The sequence below is a fragment of the Triticum urartu genome, chromosome 3A (genome assembly GCF_056163025.1).
Source record: "Triticum urartu cultivar PI428250 chromosome 3A, HENAU_Tu73, whole genome shotgun sequence".
Classification (NCBI taxonomy): Eukaryota; Viridiplantae; Streptophyta; class Magnoliopsida; order Poales; family Poaceae; genus Triticum; species Triticum urartu.
The window spans coordinates 304,000,219-304,015,367 of record NC_141875.1 but is presented as its reverse complement, the minus strand read 5'-3'; positions in this window follow the sequence as shown (position 1 = coordinate 304,015,367).

Here is a 15,149-nt window from a genome sequence, read left to right as displayed (position 1 = left end):
TCACTAGTGAAAGTATGAACCCTAGGCCTTGTTTCCAAGCATTGCAATACTGTTTTCGCTCACTTTTACCAGTTGTTACCTTGCTTTTTTTATATTTTCAGATTACAAAAACCTATATCTACCATCCATATTGCACTTGTATCACAATGTCTTTGCCGAACTAGTGCACCTATACAATTTACCATCGTATTTGGTGTGTCGGGGACACAAGAGACTCTTTGTTATTTGTTTGCAGGGTTGTTTGAGAGAGACCCTCTTCATCCTACACCTCCCACGGATTGATAAACCTTAGGTCTTCCACTTGAGCGAAAATTGCTACTGTCCTAGAAACCTCTGCACTTGGAGGCCCAACAATGTCTACAAGAAGAAGGTTGCATAGTAGACATCAAGCTCTTTTCTGGCACCGTTGCCGGGGAGGTGAGTGCTTGAAGGTATATCTTTAGATCTTGAAATCGAATCTTTTAGTTTCTTTTTTTATCGCTAGTTTAATTTATAAAATAAAATTACAAAAAATGGAATTGAGGTTGCCTCATATGCTTCATCTTTTTAATGTCTTCCGTGAAAATAAGGATTCCGATAGTTGTGCCAAAGTGTTAGTAGAAGAATGCATTAAAATGTTTGGCACTAAATCTTTGAATGATGAGCATGATTGCAATGTTGTTAGTATGAATTCTTTGAATATCCATGATGCTAATGATATGAAAAGCCACAAGCTTGGGGATGCTATGTTTGATGAAGATGATATTTTTTGTCCCCCAAGTTCTGATGAGCAAATTTATTATGATGATAGCATGCCTCCTATTTATGATGATTATATTTATGAAAGTGGGTTTGGAAGAGTGTCAACTTTAGGAAGTAATGATCCCACTATTTTGGAGGGTGTTGAATCTTATAATATTAATGAGAGTGGATTAGGAGAGGTCATGACTTTATTTAGTGACGAATCCACTCTTTCGGAAGAGGTTCCAATTGATTATGAGAACAAAGTTGCTATCTATGATGAATATTATGATGACCTGTATGCTATAAAGAATAATGATAACCATGAAAGTTGTCATCATGATTTTAATTTTCAATTGGATTATACCTCCCATGATAGTTATTTTGTTGAATTTGCTCCTCCCACTATTCTGAATGAGAAGAATTTTGCTTATGTGGAGAGTTATGGTTGTTTTACCTTTCTCTGCAAGTTGATTCTTGTTCCCATCAGTTGTTTGCTCACAAAATACCTATGCATGGGAAGTGGGTTAGACTTAAATTTGCTAGTCATATGCTTCATGATGCTCCAATTATGCTTCAATTCTTATCTTTTATGTGAGCATCATTCAAATCATCATGCCTAGCTAAAAAGGCATTAAAGAAAAGCGCTTGTTGGGAGACAACCCAATATTTACCCCTACTGTTTTTGTGTGTTCACATGATTATGCTACTGTAGTAATCATGTTTTATAGCTTTTGTTTCAATAACGTGCCAAGTAAGACCTTTGCGATGGCTTACGGCGATAGTAGATTTGATCTTGCTGAAAAACAGAAACTTTCACGCTCAGGAAAAAAATTCTCGTTTTTAGAAGAAGCATGATAAAATACTGCTTCTTTTTGCAGAAGATTAATAAACAAATTGCTCAGGACTTCCTAATTTCTAAGGATTTTGGGTGTTACAGAAGTATTTGAAATATCCAGATTGCTACAGACTGTTCTGTTTTAGACAGATTCTGCATTTCATGTGTTGTTTGCTTATTTTGATGAATCTATGAGTAGTATCGGAGGGTATGAACCATAGAGAAGTTGGAATACAGTATATATTACAGAAATATAAATAAAGAATGAGTTCACGACTGTACCAAAAGTGGTGATTTATTTTCTTATACTAACGGAGCTTATGATATTTTCTGTTGAGTTTTGTGTTGTGAAGTTTTCAAGTTTTGGGTGAAGCTTCGATGGACTACGGAATAAGGAATGGCAAGAGCCTAAGCTTGGGGATGCCCAAGGCACCCCGAGGTAATATTCAAGGACAACCAAATGCCTAAGCTTGGGGATGCCCCGGGAAGGCATCCCCTCTTTCGTCTTTGTCTATCAGTAACTTTACTTGAGGCTATATTTTTATTCACCACATGATATGTGTTTTTCTTGGAGCGTCTTGTATGATTTGAGTCTTTGCTTTTTATTTTGACACAATCATCCTTGCTGCACACACCTTTTGGGAGAGACACGCATGAATTGTGATTTATGCGAATACTCTATGTGCTTCACTTATATCTTTTGAGCTAGGCAATATTGCTCTAGTGCTTCACTTATATCTTTTTAGAGCACAACCGTGGTTTTATTTTATAGAAATTGATGAAATCTCGTACTTCACTTATATTATTTTGATATTCTTTAGAAAAGCATGGTAATTTACTTTGGTTATAAAATTAGTCCTAATATGATAGGCATCCAAGAGGGATATAATAAAAACTTTAATATAAAGTGCATTGAATACTATGAGAAGTTTGATTGCTTATGATTTTTTTGAGAGATGAAGATGGTGATATTAGAGTCTTGCTAGCTAGTGAGTAGTTGTGAATTTGAGAAATACTCATGTTAAAGTTTGTGAGTCCCGTAGAATGCACGTATGGTGAACCGTTATGTGATGAAGTCGGAGCATGATTTATTTATTGATTGTCTTCGTTATGAGTGGCGGTCGGGGACGAGCGATGCTATTTTCCTACCAATATATCCCCCTAGGAGCATACGCATAGTACTTTGTTTCAATGGCTAATAGATTTTTGCAATAATTATGCGAGTACTTTATGACAAATGTTCCGTCCATGGATTATACGCACTCTCACCTTTCCGCCATTGCTAGCCTCTCTAGTACCGCGCAACTTTCACTGGTACCATAAACCCACCATATACCTTCCTCAAAACAGCCACCATACCCACCTATTATGGCATTTCCATAGACATTCCGAGATATATTGCCATGCAACTTTCCACCATTTCGTTTATTCTGACACACTCCGTCATTGTCATATTGCTTTGCATGGTCATGTAGTTGACATCGTATTTGTGGCAAAGCCACCGTTCATCATTTTTTATACATGTCGCTCTTGATTCCTTGCACATCCTGGTACACCTCCAGAGGCATTCATACAGAGTCATAATTTGTTTTAAATATCGAGTTGTAATCTTGGAGTTGTAAGTAATTAAAAGTGTGATGATCTTCATTATTAGAGCATATTCCCATGTGAGGAAAGGATGATGGAGACTATGATTCCCCCACAAGTCGGGATGAGACTCCGGGTGAAAAATTATAAAAGGCCAAAAAAATGAGAGAATTCCCAAATAAAAAATAATAAAAATGAGAGAAAAGAGAGATAGGGCAATGATACTATCCTTTTACCACACTTGTGCTTCAAAGTAGCACCATGATCTTCATGATAGAGAGTCTCCTATGATATCACTTTCATATACTAGTGGGAATTTTCATTATAGAACTTGGCTTGTATATTCCAATGATGGGCTTCGTCAAAATTCCCTAGGTCTTCGTGAGAAAGCGAGTTGGATGCACACCCACTTAGTTTTCTTTTTGATCTTTCATAAACTTATAGCTCTAGTGCATCCATTGCATGGCAATCCCTACTCACTCACATTCATATCTATTAATGGGCATCTCCATAGCCTATTGATATGCTTAGTTGATGTGAGACTTTCTCCTTCTTTTTTTCTTCTCCACAACCACCGTCTATTCCACCTATAGTGCTATATCCATGGGTCACGCTCATGTATTGCCTGAAAGCAGAAAAATTTGAGAACATCAAAAGTATGAAACAATTGCTTGGCTTTCATTGGGGTTGTGCATGATTTGAATATTTTGTGTGATGAAGATGGAGCATAGCCAGACTATATGATTTTGTAGGGTTAAGCTTTCTTTGGCTATGTTATTTTGAGAAGACATAATTGCCTTGTTAGTATGGTTGAAGTATTATTGTTTTTATGTCAATATTAAACTTTTGTTTTGAATCATACGGATATGAACATTCATGCCACAATAAAGAAATTACATGGATAAATATGTTAGGTTGGATTCCTAATGCGGAGCATCCCATGGACATCACCATGTCAAAAGTCCGTTTGGCAAGTGACACGTGCGTCCTCTACTTCACATACACAAAGGTGAATCATCTCCTTTACACGTGCTCACTTGACCCCTTCGAGGATGGTATACTACTTGACACCCCTCTCGTGTTCATGCATAGGTATTGTCAGAACACTACGAACGACGAGGAGGAGTGCAAGCGCCAAGGAACAACTACACCATCCGCGAGGGAAGCGTGGAGGCGACGACCAAAGAAGACGGAGACAGCTACCAGGACCCGGACCTCCGGCCCTGGCCCGGACATCCGGCCCTTGAAGATGTCAACAACAGCAGTAGACCTACAGCCGAAGTGCTACATGCCCTGGACATCTGGCGCCTCGCCAACACCCGAACATCCGGCCTCGTCCCCGAAAATCCAGACAAGCCACTCTAGAGAGCACCGTGACCAGCTCCGTCAGCCCGGACATCCGGCCTGCCAGCTCGGACATCCGGCCTACCAGCCCGGACATCCGGTTCCTCGTGAAGCCCCGGACATCCGGCCCGACGCCCAGACATCCGGCCCTCCCTGCCTACGTGCAGTGCTTCTGAGCCGAGGCCCATGTACCCCTTCACCCCTTAGACTCTATATACTTCCCCTCCACCTATGTTTTACAGTTAGCAAAGTAGTAGCTCATTTAGAGATAGAGCTTTGCTCATCCATTACGGATCTACTCCACGAGAGAGACTGCGGCCCCTCTTCGGAGAAGATCCACCTTGGATTCAAGACCCCCTTGTGGGAAGATCCTTCTAGGATTCAAGCCCCCATATCCTTTGGGTTTGGGATGAATTCTACCATCAAGACCTCCTCATGGAGATGAATCTTCCCTTGTATCTTTCCCTTTGTTGTTCATGTACCTTGTGGATCTTGTGTGTTTGATTGTCTAGTGGATGTGTGATTGGACTTTTTCTTGAGTGTTTCCCCTTGTGTTTTCTCTCCGTTCTTCCCCATGTTCTTCGTGTTCTTCGCGGGATCCGCTCATTTCGTGAAAGATCGGCCGTATAGGATTCCACCCTACATCATCTTGGTATCATGAGCCACGTTGATCACGATTTCAGAGCCTCCCCTCTTTGTTTTCTAGCCTAATTTTGTTGATTCCGTCCTAAAATTTGAAAATCTCCACCAAAAATAGCCCCCAAATGTTTTTGTGATTTGTTTGTTTGATGAAGTTTTGTTGGATTTGATAAATGGATTTGCTTGGTTTCAAGTGGATCTAGCATATCCCCAAGTTTCCCCACTTCCCATCGACAAAATCTCTCCATTTTTTCCCATGGAATCATCAATTTCCGCCCCCAATTCGAAAATTTCCGCCCCAAATGAGATCCGGAATCATCGGGCCGGACATCCGGGCCATCGGGCCGGACATCCGGCTCCTAGAGCATAAAATCCGCACGGTTCTGGACATCAGCCCCCGGATATCGGCCTGCACCCGGGATATCTGGCCCCTGTACATTTCCGCTTTCCCGTTTCACCATTTTGTCCATAACTAATTCATCCGGAGTCCGATTTTCGCGTTCTTTAGCTCGTTGAGAAGCTCTTGACATCCCCCTTCCCACAAAAATACTATCAACTCCATTTGACTCCATCAAAGGATTGGAATTTTGGCATCTTTTCCTAGGGCTTCCACCATAACTTCCGCAACCTATCCAATTTCGTTCCTTATAGCATATGTGGTTGCTTGAGTAGTGATTCAAGTCTCCTAAGGTGTTTAGGATACTTAGGGACGATTGCTTCTTCATCAACAACCACCACCACAATAACTCCCACATAGGCTTGCCCACCATACGCTTCCACCACGCCAACTTAACCCAATTTTGTTTGTGTTGTGAGTTGTGTCTCCTAAGGTGTTTCGGCTACTTAGGGAACGTGCTTCCAACCCCGACACCATGTATAGTCCACCACCTTACCCTGCATTTCCACATTGCGTACTCCGCGGCCCATCTTTGCCATTCCGCAATTCCATTGAGCTTCCGCCATCACCACATCCCGCTACCACCATTCGACATTTGACATTTGAGATTTTGAGTTCGCGGTTTTTTCTTTTCCTAAGGTGTTTCGGCTACTTAGGGACGAGTCACCATCATCTTGGTGTCTCCATCAACATCACCACCACTCATCATCGCCACGGACGGTAACCTCCATATCATCTTGGTATCGTGTTATCCCTCCATTGTATATTCCCTTGCCATTGCATTGATAACCCCAAGCCCATTTTGCGTCACTTGCCTATCGAGACTAGCCATTTGAGTATTGCCGGCAACGTTACTTGTTCACATTAGTGATCTACACCATCCATTGCATACATACCATATCATATTGGTATCATATCATCCCTTGTGTCACAAGATTGTTCCCGCATATACCCAATTGCTATCTTGGTTTGTGCATTTCGCATTGTGGCCACATATGAAAAAAGAATAATCTTTTAAGCAAAGAAAAAGAGTGAATAAAGAGCTTGTAAGGAAGTGCCATAGCATCATACCACATTGCATAAGATTGTCATATCCGATCATCTTGGATCATACCACCGGAACATCATATACATAGCATACTTGGGATAGAAGTCATTGCATTTTTGTCTCCTATAGGTTGTGCACAAGTGTCGTATCCTCCTATTGAGCAATCGTTCTAGAGTCTCTCTAGAGTTGTGCAACAAGAGCATTTTCCGTGGATTCCACATTTTGAGCTCATCCTTGGTTGCATGACCCCATTTATGTATCCGTGTGTGTGTTTCCGTGTGCCACATATTGCTATTGGTCTACTTGTTTCACTTGCGAATTTGTGAATCTCTTTCAACATTATTGACTCTTCCTAACATTTTGCATTAAATTTTTGTGCCACTATCCTCACCGAGCTACTCCGTAAGCTTTAGTTTGTAGGTGTGAGTGAACAAGTCCGGTACCAATTCCACTATTCTTTCATCCCACATTGAGTGAAACAGGATACATCCTCAACTTTGGGAAAAGGTAACTTGGAATTGTTTATCTCATTTCCTACTCACCTCTACTCGAGTCTTGTGATGGATAGGCAAGGAATTTCACCTTTGATCTACAACAACAACGATGAGTTCGATGCCACAAATAACTCTACCAACGCCAAGATGCAAGCTCAAATGGAACAGATCAAGGCCCTCATCAAGTCCTACAAGTGATCTTCCTCATCTTTGAGAAGACGCTGAAGTACAGATGCTTCCAAGCTACCATCTCCGGCAAGGTCACATCGGCATCGACACCATCACCACCATGAATGTGAAGGTCAAGAGCTCAACACCAACAACCGCTCAACGACTTCACCATCTCCCTTGGCATCTTTGCCAAGCGACTTCAAGGCATCTTCGCCTTCGGATATACGGCATCTTCGCCAACAAGCACCTCAAGACTACGCTCAAGAGAAGCTCCCCAAGATCAAGTCCATGACTTCCACAAACTACTACGACCTTGATATCGACCATGAGATTCCTTTCTATGGAACTGTAGAACCCGAGGAGTATCTCGAGTGGGAACGTTTGATGGACGACTACCTCAAGCTACATGAAGTTCCTCCCGAAGATCAAGTGAAGTGCGCCACAAGAAACTTCCACGGCTACGCGTACACATGGTGGCTTCACACACCTTCGAAGAGAGCTTTGCGGCGAGAGTTCATGCCTCCAACCTACATGGAACAACTTCAACGCCAATTCGAGAACACCATCCAAGGATCCAAGTCCATCGATAAGTACTTCAAGGAGACAAAGATTGCCTTGCGACGAGCCGGCGTGGATGTAACACCCTCGATGCGGCTATATCTCCTACGTGTCGAAGCACGACTTAGAGGCATAACTGCATTGAAAGCAATGTCGCAAGTGAGGTAATCTTCACACAACCCATGTAATACATAAGGGAAAAAGATACATAGTTGGCTTACAATCACCACTTCACACAATTACATGAATAAAGCATTACATCAACCAGATACAATCAAGGTCCGACTACGGAACCCAAAATAAAAGAAGACTACCCCAAATGCTACACAGATCCCCGATCGTCCTGACTGGGCTCCACTACTGATCAACTGAAAACGGAACAACACAAAGAATGAGATCTTCATCGATCTCCTCCTTGAGCATGGTTGCTCATCTGCACGGTTCAACGGCACCTGCAAGCTTGTTTTGGAAGTAACTGTGAGTCACGGGGACTCCGCAATCTCACACCCTCGCGATCAAGACTATTTAAGCTTATGGGTAAGGTAAAAGGTATGAGGTGGAGCTGCAGCAAGCGACTAGCATATATGGTGGCTAACATACGCAAAAGAGAGCGAGAAGAGAAGGCAAAGCACGATCGAGAAACTATGATCAAGAAGTGATCCTAGAACAACCTACGTCAAGCATTACTCCAGCACCGTGTTCACTTCCCGGACTCCGCCGGAAAGAGAGCATCACGGTTACACATGCGGTTGATGCATTTTAATTAAGGTCAACTTCAGGTTTTCTACAACCTGACATTAACAAATTCCCATCTGCCCATAACCGCGGGCACGACTTTCGAAAGTTCAAATCCCTGCAGGGGTGTCCTAACTTAGCCCATCACAAGCTCTCACGGTCAACGAAGGATATTCCTTCTAGCGGGAAGACCCGATCAGACTCGGAATCCCGGTTACAAGACATTTCGACAATGGTAAAACAAGACCAGCAAAGCCACCCGAATGTGCTGACAAATCCAGATAGGAGCTGCACATATCTCTTTCTCAGGGCACACCGGATTGTCCAAGGTTCCGGTAGGCCAGCCCAGAGTTGCCCCTGGTGGCCACCGGCAGCTGACAGGTTGGACGAACACTTAGAGGAGCACTGGCTCGGGGGTTTAAATAAAGATGACCGTTGAGTCTGCAGAACCCAAGGGAAAGAAAAAGGCTAGGTGGCGAATGGTAAAACCAATGTTGGCATTGCTGGAGGAGTTTTATTCAAGGCGAACTGTCAAGGGGTTCCCATTATACCCCAACCGCGTAAGGAACACAAAACCCGGGAACATAACACCGATATGACGGAAACTAGGGCGGCAAGAGTGGAACAAAATACCAGGCATAAGGCCAAGCCTTCCACCCTTTACCAAGTATATAGATGCATTAATAAAATAAGAGATATTGTGATATCCCAACAAAATATCCATGTTCCCAACATGGAACAAGCTCCAATCTTCACCTGCAATTAACAACGCTATAAGAGGGGCTGAGCAAAGTGGTAACATAGCCAAACAACGGTTTGCTAGGACAAGGTGGGTTAGAGGCTTGGTTCAACAATATAGGAGGCATGATAAGAAAGTGGTAGGCATCGCAGCATAGGCATAGCAAAAGTGCGAGCAACTAGCAAGCAAAGATAGAAGTGATTTCGAGGGTATGGTCATCTTGCCTGAGATCCCGCAAGGAAGAAGAACGAGTCCATGAAGAAGTTAAACGGACGTAGTCGAACGAGTCCTCACAAACGCGACATTATCGGAACCAACCCGAAGAAGCAACACTGGAAAGAAGCACACATCATAGTAAACAACCAGCACCCGAACATGGCATGATGCACAACCAAGTATGATGCATGTCCGGTTTAACGAGGGCATGACATGACAAAATGCACAAGCAATCCTACAAATTAAGTGGAGCTCAATATGCAGCTCCGTTGCATATTGACGAAACACCACGTTCAAGTTATTTAGTTCGATCTCGTTTATGTACCCAACAATATTAAATGTTGTTAAACATGGCAAGAGGGTGAAGCAAATGAAAACTACCTATCTCGGCAAGTTTAAATGAGGCCGGAACGACAAACAACAAGTCCGGAAACTCCTCATGTGCATATTTTGGTTATGGTACTGTTCTGTCCTAAACCATATTTTATAGTTGTTAAACATGCAAAGTGAGGCCACCATGTTGAACTAGGCATTTTTCTACCACATTTGCATATCAAGTTTATTTAATTTGGAGCTACGGTTATTTAGATATGAAGTAAACCATTTTAACATGGCAATTATGTAAATCAATGCAAACAACAATTTTAAATATTTTTAACAGAGATGAAAGTTGCGTATTGTGAAAGTACATGAAATTCTAAGCAAGATGCATATATGACAAATTTTATTTTGATGCATGGATATTTAATTATTCACAAATCAAAATGATGGCATTTCCGTAAATAAGAATGCACTAGAAAATGCTAAAATACACAGACTGGGAAAAATATGCACGGGCCCGAAGCAGCACTGTGGAGCGGCCCAGGAGTAGGCAGAGCTCGAAGCGGATGTGGGTGTGCGACAGTAAAGAAAAACAGGGCAAAAATTGGGGCGCCCGAGAATTGAACTCAAGACCTCCTGGATGTGTGCACGAGGGAGGAACCACCGAGCTATCTTAGTGTTTGTGATACAAGGTGCTCCCGTGCTCTTTTGAGCTATCGAACAACGGTCGAGCTTGGCCATGGCTACACGGCGACAATCGACGGCGAGGGCAAGCACAAGCGACGGCCGTTGGGGTTATGAACCTGCGGCGGACGTGCGGATTTGGGACGTGAGTCGCGCGCGTTGCGGATGTGTGGGTGCTGTGCAGAAGAGGCAAGGCACGAGCTTGAACTCTTTCCCCTGGTCGGCCATGGCAGGCGGCTTCGGGGTTGCGTGGATCGACGGACATTCGGACAACGAGACCAGAGAGAGAGATGGGGAGGAGCGGAGGCTTCACCGTGGAAGTGTTGCTGGAGTCGATCGGGGTCGGGGACGAGCGGAAGCGACGAGGGAAGGCGCTGTCCATGAAGCAGGGGAGGAAGAGGACGACGGGGACGTAGCCGGACTTGGTGACCCTTGGGCACGGCTCATCATCAAAGTGGGTCCGGGGTAGTGTTCTCAAGCGAGTAGACGACGGAGGGGAGGCCACGGAGGAGGGTTAGGCCGGCGGCGAGGTCGTGCCCGAGCCGGTCATGGCTCCTGGAGGCGGGGAAGCAAGTGCGTGGGTGCCCCTTACCTGTGGCGGCGGCGGGGAGGGGAAAAGAGGGAGGAGGAGGAACCCTAGGGCGGAGGCTGCGGGGTTAAATAGGAGGGGGCGCGAGCGCCGTGATAGCCACGGTGGCCATGTGCCCTGGTTCCTGAAGTTTTACTGTGAGAGGGAGTGTCTGGCATAGGAGGAAGAAAAGGAATGAAAGGGGAGGCTGGCAGGTGGGGTCGCGAGGGGGCAACGCTAGAAATTTACCGGGGAGGCTCTAAGGTGGGCTGCGGGTTTGCTGGGAGCGGCTGGGCCAAGTGTGATGCGGCTGGGAGGCCTCTTTTCTTTTCTCTATTAAAAATCTTTCTACAAATATATAATCCATAGGAAAGAAAAGGGAAAAGGTCAGAGGGTGTTGGGGAAGGAATATGCGAGATATAAATATATCCCTCTACTTCTGGAAATAGGTGCTCTTTGAATAAATTGTTCTGGCAATTTTTAGAGGTAGAAAAATAATACAAGTTTGAATTAAATTCGAACTTGAGCCATTTTTGAAACCAACCAAAACATCCCCAAATGAGCTGAAAATTGGCAGAGAGGGTGTAGGAAATGTGATGGATTCTTGGGGAAAGAATGAACATTATTGGAGGCAGGAAATAATGTCACTTGCAAAACATGAAAGAAGAATGAAGGGAGAGGTGAAATGGTTTGCACTTGGAGAAGGGCCTTGGAGAAAATATGAAGAGGCAAACAACCATAGGAGGAGGAGGGGAAGATGGAGAGCACATAACCAACACATCAACATGAAGAATGCAACCCACATGATGATCATGATAAGATGCAACACGCAAGCGAATGACATGGCAACGACAGCGAATAACTGGAAGACACCTAGCACATCGGTCTCGGGGCATTATAGTGGATGACCCCATTTCGATGAAGTTCCACTTCATGATAAGATTGCACAACGACATCTCCAAGACGATCTTCCTCGAGAACTACAAGTCCCTCAACGACAACTACATTGGTGCTCTCAAGGCGGAACAAGAACTCATGAAGGCCAAAGCTTCTCTACCCCAAGCTCACTTCGCGACGACCAAGCTCCATGAGAACGAGCATGAGGCTAGTACCACCACGATGTCCAAGCCCGACGAGCTCCAAGACGATGCTCCCAAGTTCGACTTCATCGTCATCCCTCTTTGTGCCATTGATGATGCCGAGTCTACTTCGACTCTTTTTCAAGATGGTGTGGCGACGACTACGACTAATGAGACCATCAAGGACCAAGCTGTGGAGGCGGGCGACATGGTGACGAGCAAGGATGATGTTCCCATCTCAGGAGGCAAGAATAATGATGTTCCATCTTCGACCTTCATCCATGGTGTGGACAATGAGATGGTTGAGCATGGGATTTTCCCTTCGACCATGGCGAGATATGATGACTTGAGTGACTTTAGCCACCATGTTGAGAGTGAGAGTGTCACACCCTAGCTAGTTCAAGCATTACAATGTGCATCATGTTTAAATTCTTCTTAAATTTGAATTGGGGAAGACAGAACCCCCAACACCCCCCCTGAAACAACTAGGGTTTACTAAAATTATTTTCAATGAACCTGAAATGCCCTTCTAAAAAGTTCACCCTCTTTGTCTTAGGTTAGAACCTCTCGCAAAATTGGTTCACAATTTTCTAGGTCAACAGAAGGTCATTGAATTAAATCATAAGTATTTGAATTTGGGCATTTAAATGCTATAAAATAATTTAAATGCTCAAATAATTTTGGGAATAAATGTTTCCTGTTGGAAATAACCTAAAGAGAAGCCACATTTATTTTCAGGATTTTTGGAAACGTTTTAGTATTTTAATTAAAGCTAAAAAGTTGCAGTTAAATAGAAAACAGAAACAAAAATCAAAAAAAGGAGAGAAGAAAGCCCACCTGGGCCTTACCTGTGCTGGCCCAGCCACCTGGCTCGGCCCAGCCTGCTGGCGCTGCCAGTCGTCGTCCTCCTCGCGCCAGAAGGACGCGGGGCGCGTGCTCGCCGCGCGCCGGCCACGCGCCGGCCACCTCCTGCTTCTACCGACGCCGGGAGACGCCTAGAGGTGCCACGCGACCCCCACGTCTCCCTCTCATCCTCGCTCACTCTCCCCCTCGTCTCCCTCTTCCTCTCCCGCGATGGCCGAGCGCGTCCCTCGCCTCCGATCACCGTAGTTGCCACCACAGCATCGCTGGAGGCCCTGCAACACCGCCTTCGCCCTCGTCTTCAACCTCGGGCACCCGAGCCATCTACGGTCGATTCGCCGCCGCCAGGACCTCCCCGAGCTCGCTGACCCCCTCTCCGACTCAGCTGTGAGCTCCTCTTCCTCTTCCCCTAGCTCCCGTGCTCGTTTGGCCCCTGTAGCCGCCGTTTCCACCGCACCCGAGAGCTCCCCGCCGCCGGCCATGGCGCTGTCGTGGCCAGAGCCACTGTGGCTCGAGGCCAAGCCCGCAGTTGTGCTCAGTGCAGCGCCAGGAACCCGTAGCCACCACTAGCTCTCTCTCCCGTGCACCGTAGCCTCGAAACCGTCCTCACCCGACTCCGGCGACCGCCAAGCTCGTCGCCGGCGACGTTTCCGGCCACCCCGAGCCCAACTACCACCACCAAACGCCGCGGCTCGTTCCCAGCTACCCGTAGATGGTCTCCGCCGTCGATTTGGTCGCCTGAGGGCGTTTTCCGAAGCCCTCCGCCGTCTTGGCCTCGCCGGCGACTCAACGCCGGCGGGATTAGCCCTGTTGACCGGTGGGTTTGACCACTGACGTGGACTGGGTGGGCCCAGGTTGACTCCTTTGAGTCAATGACAAGTGGGGCCCCCCTCTGCTAATTATCCAGATTAGTTTCTAACTAAAATTAGTTAGTTTAATTAGTATAGTCACTGACTAGTGGGCCCTGCCCAGTAATTAGGCTAACTAAACGTAGTTAGTGCACAGAGTCACTGACCAGTGGGCCCCACCAGTCAGGTTTGACCTGGGCTGGCGCCTTTGACTCGCTGACGTCACAGTGACGCAGTGCTGACGCAATTATTCATTTACTGGAATTATTTTTATTCAGGAAATTCCAGAAAATGTTTAAAACTTCTAAAAATCATAGAAAATCAACCATAGCTCCAAATGAAATAATTTATATATGAAAAATTATCAGAAAAATTCAATCTATCCATCTGTAATGGTTTCATGCATGACAAAACAAGTTTACCTTGCTGTTTAAGAAGAACAAGGAAATGCACTATTAAGGCCATGTTTAATGATCTAATAATTGAATCTTTGATTCAAATGAGTTCATTCCTTTCTGTTAGCTTGCATTAGGCCAAGACACATTCATATTGCCATGTCATAGCATGCATCATATTGTTGCATATCGTCATGTGTTGATTGTGTTCTGATGTGTTCTTCGTGGTAGGTTCTGCCTCCGAGGATATTCACGAGTATCCAACTGAAGGGCAGTATCCCGCTACCACTCCATTAGGCAAGCAACCTATTGATCATTCTGATACAAACCCATGTTCTCGCTCCTGCTCTTGTTTACTGCATTAAGACAATGCGTTTCAAACTGCTGTGTGCTACGGTAGTTGAACCCTTATCCTCTGCATGACCTGTCATTGCCACAGTAACTAGATGAAACCCACTAGCATGTGTAGGAGTTGATTGAGCCATGTTTTGTGATTCCTACCTTGCTATGCCTGCTATGCTTAGAGTTGTGTTAGGTCTGGTTCATCTGGGTGATGGGCCAGAGTGAAATGCTTATGACGGTAATGTGAGGGATGTGTTGAACATGTTTTGGTAAAGGTATCGATGAGAGGCCATGTAGGAGTACATGGAGGGTTGTTTCATTGAGGCCGTCCCTAAGAACCGAGATCTGTATGTGTGATTTCAAGATTCAGCTACTACCATGCATTGGGATCCTTAATTGACCCTCTCGGCTTCTTAATCACCCTAGTACTCTGTCGAGGAGTTGCAAATAGTTTCTGGTGTTTGTAGGTTATGTGTTGGCAGTCGTGCGTAGCGCTGACCCTAGGGGTGGGCTATGTTGCGGTAGATACACCGTGGCACGGTGTACCGAGTCACCCGTTTGGTGC